This window comes from Passer domesticus, chromosome 33 (genome assembly GCF_036417665.1).
Source record: "Passer domesticus isolate bPasDom1 chromosome 33, bPasDom1.hap1, whole genome shotgun sequence".
Classification (NCBI taxonomy): domain Eukaryota; kingdom Metazoa; phylum Chordata; class Aves; order Passeriformes; family Passeridae; genus Passer; species Passer domesticus.
The window spans coordinates 1,873,924-1,887,669 of NC_087506.1; positions in this window are offsets into that span (position 1 = coordinate 1,873,924).

The following is a 13,746-nucleotide window of genomic DNA, read 5'->3' on the forward strand; positions in this document are numbered from 1 at the left end:
TGACACTGTGAGGCCTCATGGAATCATGAAGACCGTGTGAAACTCTGCGGCCCCATGGAACCATGGTGACAACAAGTTGGCTGAGAGTGTTGATCTGCTGGAGTGGAGGAGGGCTCTGCACAAGGACCTGGACAGGCTGGATCCGGGGACCAAACCCAACAAGGTGAGGCTGAACAAGTCCAAGTGCCAGGTCCTGCACTTAGGCCACAACAACCCCTGCAGCACTACAGGCTGGGGACAGAGTGGCTGGACAGCAGCCAGGTAGAAAGGGACCTGCAGGGACTGATGGACAGCAGGCTGGACATGAGGCAGCAGTGTGCCCAGGTGGCCAAGAAGACCAATGGCTCCTGGTCTGGATCAGGAAAGGTTGATTCTCTGATGATTGTGACACTGCAGGGCCCTGGGGAAGCAAGGAGCCATTGTGACACTGCAGGGCCTGCTGGCACTAAGAGGACCATGGTGACACTGTGTATGACATGGCACCACAGAGCCAAGGGGCCACTGTGATACTGTGGGGCTGAAGGGAAGGAAGGAGTCCATTATGACTGACTGGGTCCTGCTGGAACCACAGAGGTCACTGTGACTCTGCGGGGCCTTGTGGAACCAAGGGGCCATTGTGCCACTGCGGAACCAAGGACACCTTTGGGAGAGCCTGGGGACAATGGAATCAAGGCAACATTGCTCCATTGCAAGGACTCTGGAAACTGAGGGAACAACTGTGACATTGTGGTGCCCATGGAACCGAGGGTCCCAGATGACACTGCAGGATCTTCTGTCACCAGGGCTCCATTGTGATACTGTAGCACCAAGGAATTCCTCATGGCATTCTGAGACCTCATGGAACCAAGAGGCCACTGTGACCCTGCAGGGCCTTGTGGAACCATGCAGAGCATTGTGACAGAGCAGGACCTGGTGTCATGATGGGACCATTGTGACATTGCAGGGCCCCATGGAACCAAGGGGCCAGTGCTCCTCCTCAGGGACTCGTGGAATGAAGGAAACATATTTGACATCATAATGGCCTTGGGACCAAGAGGCCATTGTGACACAATGGAACCAAGGAGAGCATTGCTGCACTGCCAGACCTCATGGAACCAAGGATCCAGTGTGACATTGCAGGGCCTTGGGGGACCATGGCACCATTGTGACACTGCGGGGCTCAAGGATCCAAGGGACTTTGTGACACCAGGGGGTCCCATGGAACCAAAGGGACATTGTGACACTGTGAGGCCTCATGGAATCATGGAGATGAGTGGGACACTCTGAAGCCTCATGGAACTGTGGTGACACCAAGCTGGGTGTGAGTGTGGATCTGCTGGAGGGTATGAGGGCTCTGCACAGGGCCCTGGACAGGCTGGATCCAGGGACCAAAGACAACAAGGTGAAGTTCAACAAGTCCCAGTGCTGGGTCCTGCACTTTGGCCACAACAACCCCTGCAGCACTACAGGCTGGGGACAGAGTGGCTGGACAGCAGGCAGGCAGAAAGGGACCTGCAGGGACTGATGGACAGCAGGTTGGACATGAGGCAGCAGTGTGCCCAGGTGGCCAAGAAGACCAGTGGCTCCTGGCCTGGATCAGGAATGGTGTGGCCAGCAGGAGCAGGGCAGTGATTCTTCCCCTGTGTTCAGTACTGGTTGGGCAGCAACTCGAGTGCTGTGTCCAGCTCTGGGCCCCCCAATTTAGGAAGGACTTGGAGGGGCTGGAGCGTGTCCAGAGAAGGGCAACAAGGATGGTGAGGGGTCTCAAGCACAAGTCCTGTGAGGAGCGACTGAGGGAGCTGGGGTTGTTTATCCTGGAGGAGAGGAGGCTCAGAGGAGACAAGGAAGTGTCAGGGCACAGGTTGGACTTGATGATCTCCAAGGTCTTTTCCAACCTTGCTGATTCTGGGATTCTCTGAAACCACCCTTGCAGCAGTTGCAGGATGAGCCCTGGGCCTCCTCTTCAGAAGCTCCAGCAGCCCAGGTGCCTCAGCTTCTCCTCCCAGGCCCAAAGCCCATCCTGTCAGTCCTGCAGAGCCTCTGCAGCTCCTCCTCATTGCCCAGAACAGGGAGCTCCACAGGCAGACACAGCAGCCCAGATGTGCCCCCCTGGCCTGGGGTGCCTCTGGCAAGGGAGCAGCACCAGGCACTGCAGGAGCCTGCAGACAATTCCTGCAGCACTTGGAGGATGATCCTGCTCCCCAAGGGATGTTCCCATGGTGCCAAATCAGGAACTGAAATGGAGAGCGGGGCCAGAGAGGAAATGCCTTGGGATGGGCTGTTTACAAGGGAAAAAACAGGGGTGGGCAGTAGAAAGAAATTTGTAGTGAGAAGAGTAAAAAAAGCAAAGGTGTAGCCAAGGAAATGCTCAGGGCAGTTTGGGGGTGGCTGTCAGGCAGCCCTGGCTCTGTGCAATAGCATCTGCAGTGGCACAGGAAACTCGCAGCTAATGGGAACAAAGTTTCTGGCTGACTGCAGAGGCCAGGACAAAGCTGAGTGGTTTCCCTGCTGTCCCCCAGCTCTTCCTGGCCCCAGGGGCTGATGGCATTTGTGCTCCCTCAGGTTCATGTCCCCACAGCAGCAGCATGGGGGTGCTCCCGCCTGCTCTGTGCAATGCAAACAGGAGCTCCTGAGCCAGTGCTGCCGTGGCTGTGCCTGCAAGGATGAGGCACCTCTGTGAGCTGGGGGAGAGGCCAGGGCTGCAGAGGGGGGATGTTGTTGGCAGCTCCATGAGGACGCTCTGGGACGCTGCCCTGGGCTGTCCAGCGCACTGGGGATGGATCAGCCCCTGCTCTGCTGCTCCTTCCCGTCTCCCCCAGGGCCCTTGCAGAGCCCCAGCCATGCTGTTTACCCCCAGCCTGCCCACGGCCAGCCTGGGGCTGCTCACCCTGGGGCTTTTCTGTGCTGAGCATTGGCCTGGCTGTGTTCTTGAGAGAGCCTGGGCAAGGAGCCTGGAGCCCCAAGGGCCTGGCCTGAGGCGTCAGCGCTGCCCCAGCAGTGCCCATGGCCTGTCCCTGCTGCAGCCCTGGCACTGCCACCCCCAGGACTGTGCCCGGCCCCGAGAGCACTCAGGCCCTGCAGCAACACCAGGGCCACCAGGGCAGCGGGGCAGGGCCACGGCAGCAGCACTGGCAACACCAAGTGCTGCTGCTGGGCACAGCTGCTGTGCCAGCACTGATCTGCCCCAGCTCTGCACACCGACATTGCTGCTGCAGCTCCAGAGAAGGCAACAAAAGGGCATCTCTGCAGAAAACTCTGCTTGGAGATCCTTTATTTTTTCTAAAGCCACCAAGGCAACAGCCCTTCATTGACACAGTCTGTGGCCAGAGGTAAGGTGGAGAGAAACAAAATGAGAAATGACATAAGTGATGGCATTTTTTGTGGACAGTAGGAAAAACTAAAACAAATTAAAAAAAACCCCACAACCAAACCAACAAGAAGTATCAAAGACAACTTTTATTACAAGTGATTTGCAGACATTGGCCAGCAGTTTAATATTCCCGAAAGTATCCAGTCATCAGTCTCCACACTGCAGCCTTGAGCTCCTGGTTCCTCAGGCTGTAGATGAGGGGGTTCAGGGCTGGAGGCACCACTGAGTACAGAACTGACAAGGACAGATCCAGGGATTGGGAGGAGATGGAGGGGGGCTTCAAATGATCAAATATGACAGTGCTGAGGAACAAGGAAAGCACGGCCAAGTGAGGGAGGCAGGTGGAAAAGGCTTTGTGCTGTCCCTGCTCAGAGGGGATCCTCAGCACAACCCTGAAGATCTGCACATAGGAGAAAACAATGAACACAAAACCTAAACAAAACCTGAACACAAAACAATGAACCAAATCCTAAACAGGAACTGAAAGCAAGAAGCCAAAGTTCCCTGTGGTTTGATTTTGAGCAGGAGAGCTTGAGGATCTGTGGAATTTCACAGAAGAACTGGCCCAGGGCATTGCCATGGCACAGGGGCAGGAAAAATGTATTGGCCGTGTGCAGCAGAGAATAGGGAAAGGCACTGGCCCAGGCAGCTGCTGCCATGTGGGCACAAGCTCTGCTGCCCAGGAGGGTCCCGTAGTGCAGGGGTCTGCAGATGGACACGTAGCGGTCGTAGCACATGATAGTCAGGAGATAAAACTCTGCTGAGATGAAGAACATAAAGAAAAAGAGCTGTCCTGCACATCCTGTGTAGGAGATGGTCCTGGTGTCCCAGAGGGAATTGTGCATGGCTTTGGGCACAGTGGTGCAGACGGAGCCCAGGTCGCTGAGGGCCAGGTTGAGCAGGAAGAAGAACATGGGCGTGTGCAGGTGGTGGCCGCAGGCTACGGCGCTGATGATGAGGCCGTTGCCCAGGAGGGCAGCCAGGGAGATGCCCAGCAAGAGGCAGAAGTGCAGGAGCTGCAGCTGCCGCGTGTCTGCCAATGCCAGCAGCAGGAAGTGGCTGATGGAGCTGCTGTTGGACATTTGCTGGGGCTACACATGGGGATCTGTTAATGGATAAAAAGACAGGTAAGAGTTAGAGGAGATACCTGTAAGCAAAATCAAAGCTATTTCCCATACACCCTCCTCTGTAACATACACAGACACCCTTTTCTGTTTAAGACTTCTGACATTTTCTTTTTAAGTTCCCTCCATATCTCTGTTGGTATTCTTAGATATTAGCAATCCTTAGCCCTCTGGTATCACAGAGTGAATTTCCTGAGGCAAGATGGTGAGTAGACACTGAGGGACATGGTCTGCCACTTCATTCTGTTTGGAGTTTCTCTGGGCTTTCACTTTTCTCAAATGGAGGATGTTCACATTTCCTAGTTTATCTTACAAACACCCAGGTAGTGCTGAGAACAGATGGATCCATCACAGCCCAGCTCCACATTTGTAGCCAAGGACTCACGTTGCTCATTTCACCAACCCAGCAGCATTTTCAATTTTACAACACCTCTGCCTTTCCCTATCAATCTTATCACTCACAGATGCTCTAGGACAGATTTGCACGCTGCATTGAAGCTCCCAGCTTGGACTGAAATCTCAGAGAGACTTCCAAGTGTCTTTATGCTGGCATTGGATGAAGGGAGATGCAGCTCCTTGCCTGACTGCACTGACAGCATTGCCCAGAGCCAGGCACTGGGCACAGCGTCACCCTGAGCCAGCTGTGCCCCCTCCCAGAGCCCCCAGGGCCGGGCAGCTGCTCCCAGCCCTGTGCTCTGCAGAGGGAACTGGGCCCGGGGCTGCAGAGCTGCCCCACGGCTCTGCTGCAGCTCTGCCTGCACAGGAGGGGCTTCACACCTTGGAGTCCCGGCCCTGAGGGCAGAGGCTTGGCTGGGGGACAGGAGGGAGGGGGCTTGTTCAGAGGGAGGGGCTGCACTGGAGGAGATCCTGTGGACATCTCTAAACTCTCCCTGCCACAGCATTGCTGGGTTTTGTTTTCTCACATTCCCTGATCCTCTCTCTGCTTCCTGCAGATTTTCCTCCTGCAGGTGTTTCCCTGTGCCTGATCTGCCCCTGCCAGCACTCACAGACCCCAAATCTCTGTGCACTCTCCTTGGCCTGACAGAACCCTGCCTGTTTGCAGGGCACTGGCTGGGAGCAGGTTCTGTTTGCAGCTTGGAGAAAGGACAGCTCAGACTGAGCCTGATGGGTCCAGCAAAGGTGATGCTGCTGCTGTCCATGGGCAGAGTGGCTGAAAGCACATTAGGGATCTCCTGTGAACCTACTGATCACTAAAAATAACAGTCTGGATGTCTTAGGCACTTGTCAAAATTCAGAACAAATAATTAATTCATAACTAATAATAATTCAATAATTCATAACTCATAATAATATAATTAATAATCAACCTTTAATATTTATCTCCCCTCCCTGCCATTCCAAAATAGTACGAAACTGAATAAAATGTCTTAAGAAATTTCCTCATATTTATCAAAATCCTTGTCCTGGAAATATTCTATAACTGATCAGAACCCCTCAGCATGTCAGATATTCATGAGCATTTCATCCCCCCCTGCACCAGAAATACTCAGAGTTGTACTCACAGGGTCTGTAGGCATTGGGATGTTCCAGCTTTAGGAGATCACTCCAGGAGCTGCAGCTGCATTGTCCTGCAGCCAGAGGTTCCTGTGCCAAGGGCTGGCAGTGATTCTGCCCCAGGCACTTCTCAGCTCCTTCCCAGCCCTGACTGATTGAAGCTCTCTGTGCCTCTGGGCTGTGCCCGCGGTGGCTGCAGGCAGTGCCCCAGCCCTGCTGGGCTGGCAGAAGAGCTGCTCATCAAGAGAAATGTGCTTTTGAAGCTCTTCTTGGTTACCAGGAGCTGCCTCTGTGCCAGGAGCCCGGCCCAGCTCAGCAGCACAGACACAGCACAAGGACTTTAATGACTCTCTGGGGCTTTGTGCTCAGGCCCTGAACATCAGTCCCTGGGAGGCAGCTGAAGAAACCTCTCCAGAACTCCAAGTCAGAATCCAACTCCAAAGTTTCTTGGACTTTTAATGGGCCCCACTGAGGGACATGGCTGAGTAAGTATCCCCAGGCCCCAGGCAGAGCAGGGAACTGGAGGCACTGATGACAGGGGAGGACAAAGAGAAGCCAAGTCTTGGTGGCCTGGGGCACAGCAAGGTCTGTGCCACCAAGGGCTGTGAGAAGACACCTTGTCCTGAGGCCCTGGGGCCTCCTGGCACAGCCCCAGCCAGGCTGGGCACCGTCAGTCCCTTGTCCTGCCCTCAGCATGCCCCCCTAGCCCACATCCCAGTGGCCTCAAGGATCTGCTGGAAGGAATCCCTGGGGAGCCTTGCTCAGGAATGGCCCTGGGGGCTCCTGAATGCTTCCAGGGACTGCAGGGTTTTCAAAGGACTTTGGGTTCTGCTTTTGCCTTGGAGTCTCTGAGAGGTTTGTGCAATCATGGCCTCCAATTATCTGCTGTAATTAGTCCCTGGAGAGGCTTTGTCAGTAACAACACTCAGTGGGGATCATTAATGCTTCAAGGTACTCAGTATTTTAAGATATTTGGTGTCTCCCTTTTGATACAAACTCTGTGAGAGGTTTGTGCAAACATGACCCTAATTATCTTCTTTAATGAGTCCCTTGAGAGCTCTGTACTGACACTCAGTGGGGTTCATTAATACTTTGAGATACTTTAGGTTTTCAAGGTATTTTGGAATTTCCTTTCCACACTGAGTCTCTGAGAGGTTTTTGTGCCATCCTGGCCTCCAATTGTCTCCTCCAAGGAGTTCGTGAGGAGCCTGTGTTTGGGATGGACTTCAGTTGGACCCATTCATGCTTTGAGACTCTGGGGTTTCCTCTGACTTGGACACCTGGAAAGGTTTGTGCAATCTCCTCTCAGGCCCTGAGGTTCCAGGGCTCAGCTCCAAATGCACCATGGGGCTCATTGGGATCAAGCAAGTCCTGACAAACCATGGCTCTGCCTTGATTTCCTTCTGCTCTCATGCAGTTCATCACAAGTATTCTGTAGTAGGTTTGCTTCACCAATTTAAGATTTCTTGGCAAATGCATCAATTAGTGTGGTGGGTTCGGTGTTGGCTAATTACCAGTGCACTCACTAAAACCTACTTGTACTTTCCTGCTGTGAGCTAGGATTAGGAGAAACGGCAAGTTAGCTCAAAACTTTAAAAGAGTGTGAAGAAAAGTTTATTAACAGTAACTAAAAGAAAGAGTAATAAGAATCAGAACAAAACTTTCAGAACACTTCTCCTCTCCATACAACCTGACAATGTAGGAAGACAAACCCTAAAATTTTCAGCCAGTTTACTATCTCTAGAATAGTCTTTCTTCAGTTCACTTAGGGAGAAAAGTTCCTCTTGCTGATGTTATGGAGACTTGTCCAGAAGAAAACTGTTCTCTTGTGGCTTTTCATTTCCATGAATAGCAGCCACCCGGCAAAATGTGCAGTTTTGAAGTCACTCCCATTTTTTCACAGTCTTTTCCACAGTCGTGTTTATGTCAGCTTATGGGGTATTAGTTTAAAGATGAGCTGTTTGAGAGAAAATGTTCTCTTCATCCATTTATGAAATCATCTTCATCTCTGGGAACAGAGGTCTTCTCTCCCTGAGGGCACATGGTCTCACCTCTCTTGTCTTTCTCTATTCAAACTTCACATGGAATCACAGCTACTTCAACATTTGCTTACTTTAGCATGGATGCCTATCACGTCAAGGGCCCCAGGCTGGGTAATAGTAGACATTGACTCCATGATTCACATAAGGCTGATTACTAATCTTTATTCAGAAACAGATACTTTTATATCCTAATTCGCTATTGGTGGACCTAATTGCTCCTCCAATTCAAACACCATCACCAATGGCTAATTAAGGAACCACCCTTTGGTAAACAAATCTCCATAACACATTCCACACGTTCAAAACACCAGATGCAGCAAGTTAAGACAAGAATTGTTTCTCATTCTTTTTTCTAATCTTCTCACAGGCTTTCCCAAAACAATGCCTGGGAAAGGTGTGTTTCTCTCTGACCAGAGAGTTGCTGCCCCAGAAGCCTTTGCTGAACAAATTATCACCGCATACTTTTCAATGTGAAGGGAAAAAGTGAGTCTGATGTATCAACTACATCCTTCTCCATAGCTTTAGAAGAGGATTCCAGCCACAAGATCAAGGAATGTCCTCATCCCTCTGTCGTGGTTGGCCCGGAAGTGTGTTTCTGGAAGAGTCTAAGTCAGACCGATCAGTAGCCAAATTCAAAATTGGCATCTGGTGCTGGTCACTGAGGTTTGGATACGCCTCTGAGAACACACAGGGGTTAAAAGCAGGAGATTCCCAGAGAACTTCCTCTTTGGGAATCCGGCATTGGTGAGTGGAGTCTGGACCTCTCCCCTGCCCAGCTGCGTCTGGGTGGGGGAGGGGGAGGCCATGCAGCCTGTGGGGAGGAGGCCCAGGGCCCCAAAAGGTGAAGGGGTGGAGGAGAACATGCAGGGGTTGATGAGACTTGAGATGTCTGGGCAGCCCCCCCCTCCCCGGAGAGAGAGACAGAGACTGTGCTGGCAGCTCAGCCGGCCAGAAGCGGGGGATGTGGCGAGAGAAGGTGCCCGGCAGCCGTGGGAGTCCTTGGGCAGGCAGAAGTGAAGATTTTAACCCCTTTGTAGACTAATGGAAACCTTACAAATACTGAATCCTCCTGAATCAGAATGAGGTGAGAGAGAGATGAGAGATGAAATGGGCAAGCGTGAGGAAAGCTGGAAGAGGAGAGAAGAATCCTGGGTAGAAGAGATGATAGAGTGGCCTTGGGCTGGACTCTTTCTTGTATAGCCATGGACAGACCCGTGTTTTTTCCCTGTGACCCAGAGACTGTATTTAGGGGGAGGCAACACCCGGGAGTCAAGAGTGAAGCAGTGGCGTGAACAGAGATGGCTGAGGAGGGTGTGGGAGGCCCTCTGTCTCCGTGGGGAGGGTTTGAGATCTCTGTTCATGAGGCCCCTCGGCCCCAGGGGGTGAAATTTGGGGGGGACTGGAGTCCCGAAGTTGAGAGACTGCTGTTTCTGGAAGTGGGTGGAGCATCTTGAAACGGGGAGCCCTAAAAGCAGTCCTGGCCCGTGTCCAGTGATGAGAGCACTGGACATGGTGGGGGAGAAGTCACGAGGGCTGATGTTCTCTGTGCGGGGCCATGAGTGACACGGAAGCACAGGAGGTTTCAATTGTGCTTCCAGGGGAAGCCTATAAGGCAAGGGAGGACTCCTCTCTCCCTGATGGATTTGAGAGTTGATTATTTGAGGGGTGGTGAATCTGTGGAGAAAAGGGAGGGGGAGGAGGAATGTATTTGGAAGGTTTTCATTCTTGGCTTTGTATGTGTTCCTTTCTAGATTTGTATGAATAAAGTGTTGTGTTTTTCCCTCCATCCCCGAATAGGAGCCTGCTTTGTTCTGTTCCTGGGCCACATCTCACAGCAACCATTTTAGAAATATACCCTTCATGGGGGCCCTGGCATTGTGCCAGGGTCAAACCATGACACTCATCAATACATTAATTAAGAAATTTCAAAATTATAAAAATCTTACATTAAGAAATCAAAAGCACTACAATGTCATAATAAACCTTTTGCCAAAGTTTCTCTGATTTTCTAAAGTTCCCAGTAAAGGCTGATTGTTTTTGAGCTGAGAATCTATGGTTGGTATTCCTCCAGTGCGTCCAACTCAGAGGACACAAATAATTGTAATTCCTTTTAAATGTCTCCTTGAGACAGTTTTTTAGCGGATGGGAGTCAGGGCTTGTCTGTCCTGCTTGGCACAGCCCAGGCAGGGCTTTCCCAGCCACATTCCACACTCCATTGCCCAGCTGGAGCCGCTGGTGCCTCTGAGTTCGGCTGGCCCAGCCCCAGGGACGCTCTCCTTGTCTGCCCATTCCCCCACGGTCTCTGGGCAGGGATGGCCTCAGTGGGGGCTGCTGACATCCTCAGCAACTTGGAGCCTGCTGCTGGATTTCACTGCTCCAGAGGCTTGTTCAGCCTGCAGCTCTTCAGTGCAGGAATTCAGTGCCCCAGGGCTCATTGACATTGAAAACACCTTAACAAGCCAAGCCTCTGGGAATAATTCTATTTAAGTTTTCAAATCATTTGTGGTTAATTACACAGATTTCAGTACTGTATTCAAGCTAAATATATTCTATTTAAAAATAGAGTGAGAAAACATTTTTTAGGTCCTGTTTAGGTTTTTTTTTTCCTCCTAATAAACTGATATGTGCAATCTCCAATTGGCACTGAATCCAAGTACCTCCTCATGCAGTTTGAATAGATAGGAAAATCAAGACCCTCCATGGCTGACAATCAATCAGACTCTGTCCCTACGCCCACCCCACCATTTCCCCCATCCAAGCCCTGGCACTCAGAGAAGCCTTGTGCAAATCTGAGCTCCCTCCAGCCCAGGCTGCACCTGCAGCTTTCAGTTCCTTGGCTCCAACTCCCACCTGCTTTCCTTGGAGAAGGAACTTCCCGAGACAGAGAGGTATGTTCATTGATTGTCAGCCAGCAAAGCCAAGGGAAGGCACAGCTCCATCAAATGCAAAAGTCATTCTTTTCCCTGGCTCTGCCCTGGCCCTGATCCCCACAGCCTGTCTTGTTTCCTTCATCCCTCCTTTGCCAGGGAGCTCTGCTGTGGCTGTGGAGAGAGATCCAAGTGCAGCCCCTAGAGTGGGAGCCACAACTCATCAGGTTTGTGTGCTTTGAGGGAGCAGGAACGGGTGAGACTCAGAGGCATAGAAAGGTTTCTCTTCATGGCACACATAATAAATGTGAACATGATAAAATTTAAGAAACATCAAAACCCTTCCCTCAGCAGCTTGTGACATGCCAGCGACATCTGACATGTCCACCATCCACAACGGATTGCCATACAGGAAGGATTTTAGACAAAGACTTAGGAAGAGGTGACATAAAAATTACAAATACAACTAAGATGCTCACTAAGAAGGTGTTGAAACTTCTGAAAGATTGGACAATTCCCTGATGCTCAAAGCACTAAGGCAGTCAACAGAGACACAATGGAATGAGCAGAGACCAGCTGCAGGAGGAAATCTGGGAACAACAGGAATTACATAGATCCAGCTGCTCCAAATCAAGAAATCTCCTTAGACATGGCCATTTCAACAGGAGAGCTGGAAACACCTGAAGGAAGAAAGCCGTGAAATACTAGACTGAAAGTTGGTAGCAATGGTTGAGGGGAAGATCAGTATTTCTTCTCCTGACATCAGTAGAAGAAACCAGTAGATCCAGGAAATTCCCCTTCCTGGTGGGAAAATTTTGCCATTTCTTAAAGGAACTCAAATGACCCTGATAAAAAATATTTTCTGGTATATTATGAAACCAACAGGTATTAAAACCTTTGCCCCTTTCCAGGCAGACATCAGTTTTGTGTCCACGAAGAGGCAGTGCCACTTCTGCCTTGAGGTGCCCAGGGATTGGATCTCTCCGAGAGCACCTGAGGGAGAGCAGAGCACCTTGCAAGCTGCAGGTCCCTGAGAGCCCCGCAGGGCTCCTGTCCCATCAACATCTGCCCTGCCCCAGTCTGAAACAGGGCCCAGCATGGTGCCGGGATCATCAGAGAGCTGAGGTGTGTGCTGGAATTCCATGCTCTCCCCATCCTGCAGCAGCCCTGCATTTCCTTTCTCCAGCCTTGGTCTCCAGCACAGCCATGGAGGCTCTTTGGGCTCCTGACTGTTCCTGCAGCCCCCAAGGGCAGCTGAGCTCTGCCTGTGGCACAGTAAGCCCTGGCCAGCGCAGGCCATGCTCAGCAATTGCTTGTGTGTGCCTGGCCTTGCTGTCAGCCCCGGCAGTGGCTGCGTGGCCCCTTGGTGGCCCTGTGCTGGCCCAGCCATGGTGGCCCAGCCCCTGTGCAGGCCCAGCCCAGGCCAGGAGCATTGCGGCTGGGAACGGCCCCTGTGCTGTGCTGCCCACAGCAACCTTGGGGCTCTGTGCCCCATGGCCTCCCTGCTGGGCAGCCTCTGCCAGCTCCTGCACAGCCCCTGGCACCTGTGGGCCTGCACAGACAGCCCTGCCCCGGGCTCTGCCGGCCTCTGGGCCAGCAGAGAGGCCGGCCAGGGCTGGCCATGGCCGGGAACAGGCCCTGAGCCCCGCAGGAGGATGGAGCTGGGCCACAGCCAAACTCAGCCCAGGGCAAAGCTGGGCTCAGCAGCCAGGGCTGCCAAGGCCTGGGGACAGAGGCTGGCAGTGACAAATGTCCTGGGCTCCCTCCCTGCTCTGTCCATGCCCCCAAGGGCACAGAGCAGCCTCCTCTCTGGGGCACTTGCCTGTTTTCAATGCCTTGCACAGGCGCTGGCCCTGCCCCACAAGGCCTGGCCTGAGTCCTGCCCCTGCACGCTCAGCCAGGCTGAGATGGACACTGATGGTTTCTGGGGCAGCCTCTCTGAGCCCAGCCCAGCTCCCTGCAAGCTCTGCCAGCTGCCCTGAGCTCTGGGCAGCACCAAGGGCCTCTCCCCAGCCCAGCCCAGCCGGCTCTGGCCCCACAGCTCTGCTCAGGCCAGGCTGCTCTGGCCACTGGCCCCACGGCCTCAGCCCCTGCCAAGGGCACAGCAGCAGCTGCAGCTCACACAGGACTCAGCCCCAGCCATGGTGGAAGGTGCTGGGACAAGGCCAAAGGAGGCTCCCTGGCTGCCCTGCTTGCCTCTGGCTCAGGTGCTGAGAGCTCTGCAGCCCCTGCTGCCATCCCATGTGCCCAGGGCAGCACAAAAGCCCCGGCCTTGGGGCCCTCAAGAGCTGCTCCTGCTCCAGGCCCAGGGCCCATCCCAAAACTGGGGCAGCCACAAAGCTGTGCCCATTGCTGTTCATTGATGCTCTGATGGGGATGGATCCTCAGCCACTTGGAGTTTGAAGATGAATTTTCCTACTCCCAAGGCCTCTTCTTTCTTGAGCTCTTCAGTTCAGGAATTCAGTGAGAAAAGCTCATAAACATTTGTTCAACATGCCCAAAGAAGAAAAGCCATTTGGAATAACAGAAGTTTTCAAGTTTTCTCTAATTAATTAGACAGATATCTGAAGTGTATTCAAAGTGTATATACTGTCTTGAAAACAATGCAGACAGAACAGTTTGTTCTGTTTAATGATTTTTCCTGTTTATAGATTGATATCAGCAATGTCCAGTTGATATTGACCCCCAGCACCTTCTAATGCAGACTGAATAGCTATGAAAATCAAGACCCTTCATGGCTGAGAGTCAATCAGACTGTGTCTCCTGCCCCCTCCCGACCATTTCCCTCATCCAACCCCTGGCACTCCTATGGACCAGCAATGGTGTCACCAGCAGGACCAGGACAGCAA